Genomic DNA, 14,617 nt, shown 5'->3' on the forward strand with positions numbered 1-14,617 from the left:
TTTGGTTCAGGCTACAAAAGCCAAAGTAGTTATAATCAGAGATTTCCAGCAGGGGGTGTACCCACTTCTATAGGGTAAGTTCTTTTGAAACCAAATCACATCAAACATCTGAATATTATATGTAGTGTTACTGCTGATGGTAGAAGCTGGAATGTTGATAACATTTTTTATGGCTGTCATCTCTTTTGATCCTAAAAAGACTGTGCATATGAATACTTTGTTAGGATGAGTTAAAGAACTAGAAATTTGTGGAGGATATTTAAATTAAAAACCTAAGATGCCTGACTGAAATCTTATTCTGCTAATTTTTTCAAAGTAAATGAAGAACAAAGCTTTGGGTGATTTTAATTATCCAGTGGAGAACAAGTGCTTAAATTTTTTTCCTTTTTAGATAAGAAGAGTAGTTGATCTGAGAGGGGTTGGTAATATTTACTCTATCGCTCCAGAGTGTTTCTGTGTGTATGTAAAATGATAAGTTACTTATTTTCTCAAAGTTTTTTTGTTTTGGGTGGGGAGGGTTGGTGTTTAAAGCTGTTTCCCTGAAGGCATGGTTCCTGATCAGTTTTAAAATATGTCATATTATCCTTGAGTTTTGTTTTATTTTATGCTCTTTATAGACTTTATTTGTATATATCTAGGTATTTTTAACCATAGAACTTTGACTCCCTTTTTCCATTTTCAGATTTTTATTTGTGCAGAAAACTGTATGCTTGCTTTTTAGAGAGGAGCAGGTACAAAAATTAAAATGATATAAATATGTTAGTTACTTGTACTGGTAAGCAGCTCACCAGTGTATTAGTATTAATAAGGAGCAAAGCTGTAAAGTTCAGACTCCTTAAATCACAATGGATGATATAGGAGGACTAAAGAGTAAAAACAATGTCAGTTATGACAATTATCATTTGAAAACCATGGCTTTCCCCCCCATCCCTGCCCCACTTTATTTTCTTGTGTCTATATTATGAGAAAAAGAAATCTGAAAAGTCTTTTTTTCTCTCCAGCGTTTTGTCCTGATTCTTCAGTATGATGTCCTGTTTTGAAGAAAACAGTAATATGTTAAGAATGTTAACACCTTTAAAAGCCCTGATTTGACTGGTTTGTACTGATACATGCCATGGTTATGAAATTTCTGATTATTTAGGAAATAATTTTTAAAGTATCTTTAGGGTGGACACCCTATTATAGTACTTAAAACTTCAACATCAAAATTATAGTTTTGAATTGGCTTCTTGTACTTTTAAGAACTTTTAACACAAAGGTCAAAAAATGCATTTAAATGCATGGACTTTCCAACCTGTACAAGTGATGTGTGTATTAAGGCATTAGTACCGCATTTTGATGGGTCCACTCTCCAAAATTTCCACCTCTCCTCTTTTTCTTCCTTTTTTCTATATTTTCTTTCTTTGCAAGTTTTCTGTAGTGTCCTTTTTCCTTGCCTAGGGTTTCCTTGCCTATAACTGAAAGAAATAAGTACCTGTGTACCTCACTTAACCTATTTGGCACCATTCAGATGCAAGGGAGTGGCTGGAGGAAGTAATTTTAGTCATGCCTTTTTAAAATTAGGGAGCAAAAGACATAGAGAAATTAAACATCTCTTCTGCTTTTGTCTATTAAGTTTACCTTAGAGAAATATGGAGTAGAAGGGCAGGGGTGTGGAAGAAAGGAACAGGACTTCTGCTGAAATTTTGTGGCAGATTTACTGACAAATATTTTCTAACAGATTTTTACCAAAAGGCTGTTTTGTTTTTCTTTACTGACAGACCCTAAACGTACTTCTGGTTGGAAGCGGCTGCATCATTATAACACTAAAAAGCAACCTTGGCTAACTAAAGTACCTTATGTAACATAAGAAATAAAGAATACTTTAAATTTAAAAGACATTTTTTTGTATGTTTACTGATAATGAACCGTTTTCAATGCAGGAAATAAATCTACTCCCAAAGAGAAATTGGCCCCCAAATTACTTCTTTCTTTTAAACGTAACAAATTGGGGTAGATTTATGTTTTTGCTCATTCATTCTTTCATCTGCCGGTAGCTATTTTAAGAACTGTGTGTAAGACAGATTCTGATGACCTTGGGAAAGTCACAAGACCTCAGTTTCTTCAATGATGAAAGAAAAGACATTTTTCCACCGCCCTTTAACCACGACTCAATGGCAATGCTCAGATGAGAAATACGCCAAAAGCCCAGGGTACCTCCAAACTTGTGAGATTTCTGCGTCTCCAAAAATATTGATTATATTTGAGACAGTATAATAAAAGCCAGGTGACCGATGGTTCCTAAAGGTTTGCTCAGTAGTAGTGTGAGCAGGGGTCTTCTGGGCCACCCTGAATTCAATCCGCCCCCTGTCTTGGCATCTCGCTCAATTTCCTTAAGAATGGATTAAACCGAGGGCCTGCCTCCGTCCCTGTGCGGTGTCGACGGAGAATCGGAATCTTCTTGCTCCCATGGAGTTTTGCTTTCTGGGTGAGTACGGCATCAGGTCCCGGGCGGGTGCCGTCTAGTTGGCCAGCGATCCCAGGCAGGAAACTGGCTGCACACGCGGGAGCATGTCCCTGAGAACGAGCTTGGTGCATATATTTTCCTCTCTTGAATTCTTTAATACTCAGAGAGCGTAGGCTGATTTATCGAGAATCATTCAGTGCCCATGCGATGTTTTGTAACGGCTAACACAATATCAGGTTCCTTTGCAGTATTGTGGTTTGCTCTCAGTTACGGCCAGAAACCGGAACAGAAGGAAAGGGAGAAAGCAGGGAAGGTTCGGAGACGACAGTGCTCAGAGCTGCATGGTCGTCAGCTTCTAAACCGTGGAGGATGGGACGGAGGAGGAGCAGAATACGGAGAAAGGGGGAAAGCAGAGGGAAAATATTCACGCCAATGGGTAAAAGGGAAAAGGTGAGAAGGAATGGAGTAGGAGAGGGAACCAATGGATGGGAGAGGCGGAGGAAGAAGGGGGAGGGGCAGAAGCCAATCGGGGAGCCTGGACGCGAGCGAGAACGCGGCCCCGCGCGCTCGCTCCCTCCCTCCGGCTCCGGCGCTCGCGCCTTCCCAGGCTCCCCGGAGACGAGGGCAGGGGCGGGGCCCAGCCGGGCGCGCGGCGCGGGAGGCGTCGCGAGGTGAGGGCGGCGGGGGCGGGGGATTGTGGGGAGGGCGGTGCGGGTGCGCGCGCGCGCGCGCCCCGTCGAGGTTGCGCCGCCGCTCCGCCCCCGGCCGGGTGTGTGGCAGCGCGCGCGCGCGTGTGCGTTCCGGCGGTGCGCGCCGGGAGAGATGCTGAGGTAAAGTTCGGGAGAGAGGGAGAGATCCGTCAGCGCGAGGGAGCCCGAGTGGCCGCCATTACTGAGCCCGGCGCGGCGGCGGGCGCCGGGGAAGGGGGGAGGGACGGGGCCGCCGCTGGTGGCGGGGAGGGAGGGAGGGTGGGTTACCCGGCCGCGGGAGCCGTAGGGCTTGAGGTTTCGGGGCGTGTGTGTTGGGGCGGGCGGGGGGAGGTGGCTGAAGGGACGCGGCGCTCGGTGAGCGCGCCAGGGAAGAGAGGCGAGCCGAGAGTGGAGGAGGAGGCGGCGGCGGCGGGAGCGCTCCCCAGGAATGTCGCTGCCGCCGCCACCACCGGGGCCGCTGCCGTTGAGGAGGAGACGGAGGAGACCGACGGTGTTAGGTAGGACCTTGCGACTCCCCGCTTCTCTGGGCCTGCCCGTTCTCCCCCTCCCGGCCGGGGACCCTCCCGCCGCCCGCTGCCCCGCTCGGTCGCCGCCGCCGGTTGTAACCAGTTCAAGGGGCTGGGGCCCCGCCGCCGCGGAGGGGAGCCCGGCGCCGCGCTCTGTCCTCGCAGGCCGGGGCGGGGAGCGGCTGCCGTGGGGGGCAGACGGGCGGCGTGAAGGGCAGAGAGGCCGGGGGAGGGGGCGCTTTCCCCACAGGTGATGGGGCAGGGGTCGGCGGGGGCCTGGTGGTGGCCGGAGTCCGCTCCAGCCCGCCGCCCTCACTTGCCCTGGTCTCCGATGGTGCGTGGGGGAGGAAGGTGGCTGTGTCTATTAGCCGGGCGGCCGCTGTTAACGAGTTCCACCTGGAACGGGAGAGGTGGGGTGGGCGCATATTCGCGGAGACACAGTCTTCATTGCAAACTTGAGCGCCTTTCTGGGGGATCGGCCCTTTCACTTTTCCCCCCCTAGCTCCCTCCTCCTCCCTGGGTTCTGTTCACCAATTTCTTGCCTGCTTCTAAAGCTCGGGGTAGGATGTGAGAAGTTGCACTGCGCAACCAAAACACACGGTCCTAAGGGTAGGCTGCGACTGGGTTGAGGCTTTGAAATTGAGTTTTCGCTAGAATAACCTCTAGATTCTCCCTCTTGTTTCCACTAAAGAAAAGTATCGGGGTGGGGGTGGGGAGCTGCGCGGGAGCGCGCGCGCACTTATCCACACATAAATACACTCACTCCTTCTCACCCTCCCTCTCCGGCGTTATTAGAAATGCAAGTGAGGTGGAGGCTCAGGGTGTAGCTGAGGCTGAAAGGTGCTCGGAAGTCTAGGCAAACTATCAGGACGTTTAGTAAAATTCCGAGAAAGTTGTAAGGAAGATGGTTATGCTTTTACAATATGATAGAGATCCAATTTGGGCCCATGTTTAATATGTGGAATTCAAATGTTTTAAGTATAGACCAAAAGAGGCATACAGATGGTGTGTACGCGCGTTTTTAAGTTCAAATTCCCATCGATAATTTGCTTTTGCATTTGTAATTGGTAGGAAACGACATCATTTTTTAAAAAGTGTTCAGGTATGAAACAGTGAAATGCGTCGCTATGTTTACTGATCTTTCCTTATGCAGTCTTCTACAGGTGTTGGGAGGGCGGGGTTTGCCGACTCTACTTAAACTCCAAAACTAGTATTCAATTTGAATTAATTAATTAGTATTAATTAATAAGTATTTATTTCCATTGATGTTTTCATTCATTTCAGGGAGTATTTCTCTAAATCTCCACTTAAGATGGTTCTTTTAACAAAAATTTGATCTGGATTCAACGCTTCAGAAAAGTATTTGGTTGAGTAAAATATTTTAATAAAATGTTTGGAAGTACTGTCAATTCTGGTTTATTTGACTTTAATGTGATGAAACTGTACTCTTATTTAGTATTCTTAGATAGAAATACTGACCATACCGGTAACCTACTAGGCAGTTTTCAGATTAAGGTTTCGCTTCCATTTTAAATTGCTTTTTCATTTTTGGCTCTTTCATCTGTTCTTTGAAATTGACCCACATTTCTTGTATCTGTAGTCGATCAGAGGAAGACCTTGGTAAATGCAGATTACCAAAAACTTGCATAGGCCTTGGAGCATGTGACTAAACATACATGATTGAAAATCTGGGTATATCTGCATTTAGCTTTCAAGAAGTAGCACTACTGATCAAATTGACTTAAAGCAGAAATTAGAGCAGTTCAGGTGACTAGATTTGGTTGTCATGTGTAGGCTACATTTTTTTTTAACCCACTTCAGCATGTATTTTACCATTCTTTGTATGTTAACTATAAGAGCATTGGAAAATGGGGTGTATTACACTTGGCTATCCAAGAAAGAATTGTCACAGAATTCTGATATCTTTATCAGTTTTTTAGCACCACTCCCCCACATTTAAATTACTTTAGCACTTTAGAAATGCTATTGCAAAAGTAATGTCTTAATTCTGTCACATGGTACTTATCCTAAATGTTTTGAAACCAGGACCCCACCCCTCTCTTTTTCTGTTTGAAAGGCTGATTTAATCTGTACACTTAAACTCTTTTGGAGAAAATTATTTCGACCTTGAGAGTTAAGATTTTTTAAGGAATAAAATATTGTATTTGCATTCTTTTTTTGGAATTCAAGTTGTGGTACAGCTTAGAATAATATTTTGTAACTCACTTTTACATTGAGGAAAAAGTTACTTCTCAAGAAGACCGTACTAAACTTTTACTTTTTCATCATTAATGGTACTTAACACAAGTGTTGCTTTTAGTATTCAGTTCTTAAACATAAAATGGTATAATTGGGATTTTCTTGGTAGCTGCAGAATGTTTTGTCACAACTGAAGTTTCCATAGATACTATTTTTGAAATTTATTTGGACTGATTTTTTCTTTGCATACCTAGAAAGTATGCAGATGATATAGTTGACTCAAGAAGTCTTGTATAGAGTTCTGTTTTAGTAACATTTGTGTTCCTAAAGGATGTTTGTAAAATACATTTGGGGTACACCATGGGAGTCTGATTTTGCAAAGAACTGAAGAAAGTGTTCCATTATTTGGTGACTTGAGTAATCAAGCTCCTATTTGTTTAAGTGAAGGTTGTTGATAATTTTCTCAAACTAGGAAAACAAAGAAAAATATTAATTCACTGCTTAGAATTTTGGGTATGAACTTTAACTGGTTTTCAAACTCTGTTCCTTGGATCCCTTGTGAATTTTTGCTGGATGCCTTGAGACTTCCTTGATATCTCACACTTAGAAACCAGGGCAGCTTTTATTTTTGTCTTTTAAAAGTATTCTTCCTAAATACAAGAATTCCTTTGAAAAAAGAAATCATCTGTATTAAAATTTGTTTGAAATCATCCAGTTTGTATTCATTAATTCAGATTAACTTCGTTCGGCCCTTATGTGCCTGTCCTTAGGGGTACCAAGATAAGTTAGAAATAATGTAGCTCAAGCTATAGTTGAAGCGGTAGTAACTTTACAGTAATAAATATTGATGGTTACAAGTACTAAGAAATGTGGAAAAGAGAACCTCTATTTCTATCAGGGCCTCTTTGGGAAACCTTTATAGAAGAAGCATTTGAATTTGAATGTTTTGACTGCAAGTAGAACTTCGAAAGTAAGAGAGACTAAAAAGGTTTTTGTTTTGTTTTCTGTATTTTGGAGATTGTCCACAATTCCTTAGATTTGCAGTCAGATAAAATAGGTTGTTAATATTTGGTTATGTCTGTATTTTACTCCTTAGGACTATTGGGAAAAAGTTATGCATAACTGTAATTTTTGGGTTAAAATAATGACTAGTGTGGTTCCATTTGGTTAGATTTTCAAGCTTTTCATCATGAAGAGTTAATGGAAAAATGAATTTCCATTTTCCTAGCCTCATATTAGATTTAGTCTATTTTATTATCCCTGACCAATATTTTATTGAGCACCTAGGCACTGGAGTGATACAAGGAAATATAAAATGTTGCTCCCTTAAAAGAGCTTACAGCTTTGGTGCGGAACTTTGGTGCTTGACGATTTAGGAATAAATGCCAGTTAACACAGTAGAAGAGCCATATACAAAGTAGTACATATTGATTTAAGAATCGGTGCAAAGAAATTTAGATAAAGGAGAAACCCTTTTGAAGTTTCAGGATTGGGATAAGTGAGAAAAAAAGACATTAAGTTAATGACACTGTGGACCCAAAGCATAGGGAGGTGTGGATAAATTAACGGGGGGGGGGGGGGAATATAAGGTAAAAATGTACGAACTCACTTTGTACATTGTAAGCCAAATTGAAGGATTTGGGTGAAAATATTAACACAAGGTTAATAGAAGGAGTAATGGGGAAATAAATTATCTCTGCATTCCTATCTTCGTTAACTATATTTGGCATTGTCAGACAGCCTTGGAGAACTGATTCTTTGCCTTCTAATAGGGTATACAGTTTGTTCATTTTCTTCCTATTCAGTATTGTGATCCAGCATTTTATATTTCTTTCTATACTTGCCTTTTTAGAACCAAGATAATATCTATCTCTATTTGCTTCTTTATTTTTGGTTTGGTTGACTGTTAAAGGGAAGGAGAGACAGAGATCCAGATTTCTACTTTACTGTCTAAGTTTATAACTCTTGGAATGCTTGTTACAAAGGGTAACACATCAAATGGTCTCTTAAATTATTTTCTCAAGTGTGCGATCTTGAAATTGATGTTACTAATCTTGACTTTACCTCATTTCATTTCTGTGTTTTCACTTGTCTTGGTAATACTGTCACCTGAAACTCAAGTGTTAGCACCATCTGTTGCTGAGACTGATCAGTTTTTCTTTAAGAAACTTGACTCATTTGTCTTTTATTTCTTTTATCTAGTAGCCAGTCACCAAAGTCTTTGTCTTGAATGGCTCTTTTCAATTCTGTGATAGTTCAGGTGCTTTCAGGCCTCCAGTGTTTGCCCATCTCTTAGGCATTGTGCCCCTCCAAATCCAATTTTGTATTTCACTTCTGTTTGCCCTTGAAGACCTTACATAGACATATCTTCAGAAATAAGTAAGTTTCTGCTTTCTAACATGGCAACTGTACTCAGCCACTCCACACTAATCACATACCAGGAAAGACTTTAAAATCCAAATCCAGTCTCTTTTTCAGAGTTTACTCAGATCCTTAAATCTGCTGCAGGAGTCTGCAGATTATAGTCTGTGAGCACAATCCAGTCTGCTGCTTATCTTTGTTTAATGGCTTTTTACATTTTGAAATGGTTGGGGAAACAGTTTTGAATAATATTTTGTAATATGTGAAAATTACATGGAATTCTAATTTCATATAATCATGAATGATCATATAATGATCATTTGTGGAAATATTGTCTGTGGCTTGAAGTATTTATTGTTTGACCTTTCACAGAAAAAGCTCTCAAAGCCCTGACCTATTCTAATTTGTACTGATCTTTCATTTCTTTGAGTTCTTACTACATTTATCAGTTCTATAGTGTGTCGCATGGCCTATGTCGCCTCATCTATAGTACTTGTTAAAAATAGCGGGCAGTGGTTTTCAGCCTTTTTTTAAAAATCCATACCTCCGTTTTAGTCTGTACCCTTTTTTGAGATTTTTATTTGACCACTTAATGTTCCCATAAGTAAGAAAATTGTAGTTTGTTTTCCCTCCTGTGTAGCCTTACAATAATGAATGTCAAATTATGCCCTTCCCTGTCGTGTCTCCATTCTCCAAAGTAAGAAAGAACTTGGACCCTGGAAAGGAGTATATTCATAGCTCCCTGGCTTAGTCAGACCACCCTCCTGGACCACCCTATCTAAACTTCTGCCATAAAGCTAAGCAAATAGTAGCTAAGCACAGTATATACTTAATGGGTTGTTTACATAGGTTGATGTAAATGAGGTGACCCTTGATTCTTCTGTGTTTTCACCACAGAGGAAAGAAATGGACTAGGAAGGGCTTAGAATAACTTTGATACCATGTCCTCAGAGACAACATGTTACTAGAGGAAAGTGTGGATTAAAAATAGGATTGGCAGTAAATCTGTTTAGGAATATTTTACACCATTATGTTACGCAGTGAAACTTTTTCAAACAATAAATACTTGAAATATCAAAAGATAAAAAGTGGGTAAAAAGCAGAATTACCTTTGCTGAGTAGAGTTTGGAGAGATCCCAGACTGCTGCATACTGAGACCCTTCTGGAAGTACCCTTCAGGCTTAATGTTTATAAATCCATTTTTTTGTGTTAATGAGCAGACTAAAGGTCTTGGGGGAAGAACTGGACTTTTTATATTAGAATTTTCTGCAATGCAACACCTTATGGACCCATAACAGTATGTGATTTTTGTTAATTGTGACTATGAATGTGACTTCAAGATTTTCCAGGATCTGAGTTTGAAGATTGATTCATTTAGTCATCAAATACTTGATCTCCCATGTATGTCAGCTGCTGATCTGAGTGCTGGGAATATGGTTAAAAAATAAAAAATCTCCATCCTAACACTTTATCCTGTGTCCTACCAAGATATGCTTCCATGAAGACTAATTTATGGGAATATGACTTTAGCATTCCTTTCAACCTTAAGATTGTGTGCTTATGTGGTACAAACCTTAGTCAAAGAAAATACGGAATATGATTGACTCTCCCATAAGCATTAACATTGTTTACTTAACTCTCTTTTATATGTTAAAATGCCTTTTTCATTTCTTCTAATTTTTATAGCATAAGTTTGTATTGAGGCAATATTATGCCATATTCATCTTTTAGTATACAGTTGATATTTTTACTCTCAAACTTTTCTAGGTGAGTTTATCTAAGATTGTGGAATATATGATCATCTTTGGGCTTGAATCTGTCTTCTCTTTTGAATATTTGTTTATTTAAGGGATATTTTCTTTATTTGACCTAAAAAAGATGGAGTAGGGCTTCCCTGGTGACTCAGTGGTAAAGAATCCTCCCTGGTCTGGGAAGATCCCACATGGAGCAGAGCAACTAAGCCCATGTGCCATTACTATTGAACCTGTGTTCTAGAGCCCAGGAGCTGTAACTACTAAAGCTTCCTGTGCCTTAGAGGCTGTGTTCCGCAACAGAAGAAGCCACTGTAACAAGAAGCCTGCACACAAAATTTGGAGGATTGCCCCCACTGTCTGTGACTAGAGAAAAACCTGTGAAGCATCGAGGACTCAGCTCAGCCAAAAATAAATGTTTTTTTAAATTAAAAAAAAAAATGGAGAATGTAATTACAAAGTTGCTTCTGTGTAATTAGGTCTTTGAAATGTACTTTTCTGTAGTAAATGATTGTGATTTAAAAAAAATGTTTTAAGTGTCAAAAATAAAAATTAGGTGATTATTCTGACTGAATACAGGCATACTTTGTTTTATTGTGCTTTGCAGATACTGAGGGTTTGCACATTGAAAGTTTTTGGCAACCTTGTGTAGACCAAGTGTATGCCATTTTTCCAACAGTGTTATTTTTTGATTAAGGTATGTACATATAGACATAATGGAAGCACAGTTAATAAACTACAATATAGTGTAAACTTTCATATGCATTGAGAAACCAGAAAATTTGTGTGACTCACTTTATTGTGTATTTGCTTTTTTGTGGTGTCTGCAACCAAACATGCAATATCTCTGAGGTATACCTGTACATTATTATAGATCATAGTTAAATGGCAACCCACTCCAGTATTCTTGCCTGGAGAATCCCAGGGATGGGGAGCCTGGTGGGCTGCCGTCTATCGGGTCGCACAGAGTCGGACACGACTGAAGCGACTTAGCAGCAGCAGCAGCCGTCTTTATTCTGATAGCTTAATTTTTGACAAAAATTTTGGAACCTTGAATATATGTATATTTTCTCCATAAGTGATATCTTTTAGGTTAATAAATTATAGCACTTATTTAGTAAACCTAACATGCTTTACTTTTTATTTTTTTTAACCAGAGAATTAAGAACATTTGACTTTATTATTTATTAGACTTCATACATTTATTGAATAGCTACTATGTGGGAAGGACTGTTTGGGGCTCTTGGAATATGATGATGGAAAGAACAGATTTGTGCATTTGTACATCTTTTTTTAATTTTATTTTTTCACTTATTTTTATTAGTTGGAGGCTAATTACTTTACAGTATTGTAGTGGTTTTTGCCATACATTGACATGAATCAGCCATGGATTTACATGTGTTCCCCATCCTGAACCCCCCTCCCACCTCCCTCCCCATTCCATCCCTCTGGGTCATCCCAGTGCACCAGCCCCGAGCACTTGTCTCATACATCAAACCTGGACTGGCAATCTGTTTCACACTTGATAATATACATGTTTCGATGCTGTTCTCAGATCATCCCACCCTCTGTACATCTTTTTAAAACCTAGAGTAGGGAGAGGAGAGGAATAGAGTTAATGACAAATAATAAAGAAGTTGTATAGTAAATTAGGATAAGCAAAGAGGAATTTGGAGATTGTTAGGGAAAGTAAGGGCGAAGGTAGGGACATGTTTAGCTTGTTCAGGGTTCTTCACTGTGACTGGAATAGAATGAGGAATGGGGAGAATAACATGGGAATAGGTCAGAGAGTAAGATATGGTTAGAGAAGGTAGGTCTTGTAGTAAGCCATTGAAAAGACTTAGCTTTTACTTTTTTGGAGCCACGGGAGAGTTTTAACCTAAAGAAAGGGAGGGTCTGACTTATGTTTTAAAAGAAATAGTCTGACTGTTCTGTGAACAGACTGAGGAAGAGGAGCAGGAGTGGAAGCAGAGAAATTAGTTGGGAAGCCTTTGGATTAATGAAGAGCCAGAGATGAGAATGGAATGAGATCAGATTTATAGCAATAAAGATAGTGATAAGCGATGATTTCTGAATGTATTTTGAAGATGAGGCCAGCAGGAATTTCCTGACAGCATATAGTAACTTGGAAGTGTGAAATATTTTTTAAAATATACTTTTTATTCATGAGTGCAATGGTTTTGTGAAAAGTTACAAAATTTAAATCCAGAATTACTAAGAATCTTTCAGTTGATTAGATTCCTTATAGAACTTTAAAAAACTTTTTTTTTTTTGCAGAAAGCCACTTCATGTTATTAAAACTCCATTAAAAGATCATGTTGTGTTTGAATCACTTAAAACATTTCAAAACTTAGTTGTAGAGATACCTTCATCTCAGCACAGTTGTCCAACTTAAAGATTATACATTGTCATTAATTTCTGTAGAGATACTTATTCTAAACATTTTATTGAAAGTTTATAGGATAATCTTAAAGGCAGGAGGAGAAATTACATTGCAGGTTATTACAAGTAGCACTAATGCTTAAGAAGTGCTTCCCTGGTGGCTAAGTGGTAAAGAGCCTGCCTGCCAATGCTAGAGACATGGTTGAATCCCTGGGTCAGAAAGATCTCCTGGAGAAGGAAGGAAATGGCTACCCACTCCAGTGTTCTTGCCTGGGAAACCCCATGGACAGAGGAGCCTGGTGGGCTACAGTGCATGGGGTTGCAAAAGAGTTGAACACGACTTAATAAACAACAGTGACAATGCTTAAGAAGGTAAAGATTGGTCATCAAGAGACTCAACCCTGTAACTTTGAGTAGATCATTATTGCTTTTTATCTTGGTTTCTATTTTTTTTTTTTTTACAAAGATTAAGTTATGTCAAAAATAGAAAAGATATGTCTAGATCGACATAGTCAAGTATTAGCCATTAAAAATACTTGAAAGGAGTTTTCAAATTTAACAGCCTGCCTATAGACATTGGCCATTAGCTTATTAGTGGGAAATTTTAAAAAGGCATTCTTTTTTTCGCAGTACAGAAGAAAAACTACCTTGGTTAGTTAATGGAGTGCAATTTTGACTTGAATAGTGAGGGCCAGTGGATAAATTACATAAACTATCCAAGTGTCTGAAAGTAAACTTCCTTATAAACCTGTACAGAAAGTATAACTTTCTTCCTTGAGGTAGTTACACCATACTCATTCAAATGACAAAATCTTTTCGAGGACACGATGACAATAGTTTTCTAGTCTAGGATTTCTCAAACTTTTTCAAAATCTGAAGACACTTTTAAAAAGCTTCTGAGTTAAGTAAACGTGTAAATCAGATAAAGAAGGCACTGCTATGGTGAAGAGTTGGAGAGAGCAGCTATTTCTCTAGCATTCTTTCCTACCTCTAGATAAATGAATTTTCTCACCTGATAATCACTATATGGTGACTCATGACAAAAACTCTGGATCTGACTTCAAAATGCCAGCGGGTAGCCTGCCTGAGAACATTGTTAGTAGAAAGAACGTGGATGTTCTTCATTGTGGTAGTTTACTGTAAATTTGGTCTGTAAACCACACATGTCACACAAGGCTACCTTATTTTTAATTTGAACTTTAATATTAATTTGTAAGTCAGAGACTGCCACTAATTAGGATGTGTCAAAGCCTTAGTACTGAAAATTTGTCAATACGATAGAGTTTTATTTCTCTATTAAATAAAAAGCCTTCCAGTTTTCAATGACTGATGAAAGGATGATGACTTCATGCTTCCATTCACCTTACTTTTAAGGGCTTTTTCTTTCTGAAACTTTAAAAATTCATTTTGTGGTAGTGTTTTTGACTTTTATGCTGGATAATTTTATATAGAAAAGTATCTCAGTCTTCTGAGGTTTATGCTCTAGGAGAGCATGAATGATTCTTTTAATGTGTTTGGATAAGTATTTGTAAAAAATATTTACCAAGATGTAACCATTATGATAAGAATTAGATTTATAGTTGAAAAATTTCCACAATACTCAGGTCCGTATGACATACTGTTACTTTTCTGTTGAAAATTTTATGTCTCTTAAACTGGAAAGCAGGGAACAGTCTTTCACTGCTTTGAATTGCTCTTAATTTTCAGAATAGATGTTTGTCCACCAGAGTTAATGAAGAGCTCTGCGTAGTTCTGGTGTTTGTAGAATTCAATGTAAAAATTCCCTGAAGTAATCACTGGTTATATTTTCTTTTGGTATACATTTAAGAGGATATCGTCTGCAATTTTTTGCTTGTCTAGTAAGAAAGAAAGACAGACTTTGTATCCTGCTGCTTGCAGGGCTTTTTTTTTTTTTTTTAACCATTTGTTATGGAATCACTATGCTATTTTCACAAACTAATTTCCCTTTTTATTGCTCTTTATAACTTTGTTACCCAGTTAGTTCACTGTTTTCTTTTCAGTAAGTATCCATTAAGTAGCCCAATTGTTCTTTTCTGTAGTTAAAGTAAAGAATGTTAAACTTGATGCTCAGTGCAAATATTCAGTTTGATCACATTAGGATATAAAATTTTTTTACTTGATAAAAGAAAGTTAATAGGATTGAGTGGGACTGCTCTAATTTCTTACACTGCTAGTTATTGTATGTACTGCTCTCAGATAAATACTGGTAAGTCCCCAGCCTGAACACGTCATTTTTTAATA

At 39.1% G+C, this 14,617-nt stretch overlaps 1 protein-coding gene across 4 annotated transcripts in view; it reads left to right on the forward strand.

Moving 5' to 3' along the window:
• The first annotated feature begins 2,209 nt into the window (after positions 1–2,209).
• Positions 2,210–14,617, forward strand: part of ARHGAP5 (Rho GTPase activating protein 5) — a 71,790-nt gene continuing 59,382 nt past the window's right edge. The window contains exon 1 of one of the 4 annotated variants that reach the window (XM_061159144.1): positions 2,210–2,467. The gene's annotated coding sequence lies outside the window, so the exon portion shown is untranslated. Of the gene's footprint in view, positions 2,468–3,192; positions 3,277–3,468; positions 3,654–14,617 lie in introns of those variants that run through there. The other 3 variants (XM_061159145.1, XM_061159146.1, XM_061159143.1) reach the window with 3 other exon arrangements.

Source organism: Dama dama, chromosome 13 (genome assembly GCF_033118175.1).
Source record: "Dama dama isolate Ldn47 chromosome 13, ASM3311817v1, whole genome shotgun sequence".
NCBI classification, from domain to species: Eukaryota; Metazoa; Chordata; class Mammalia; order Artiodactyla; family Cervidae; genus Dama; species Dama dama.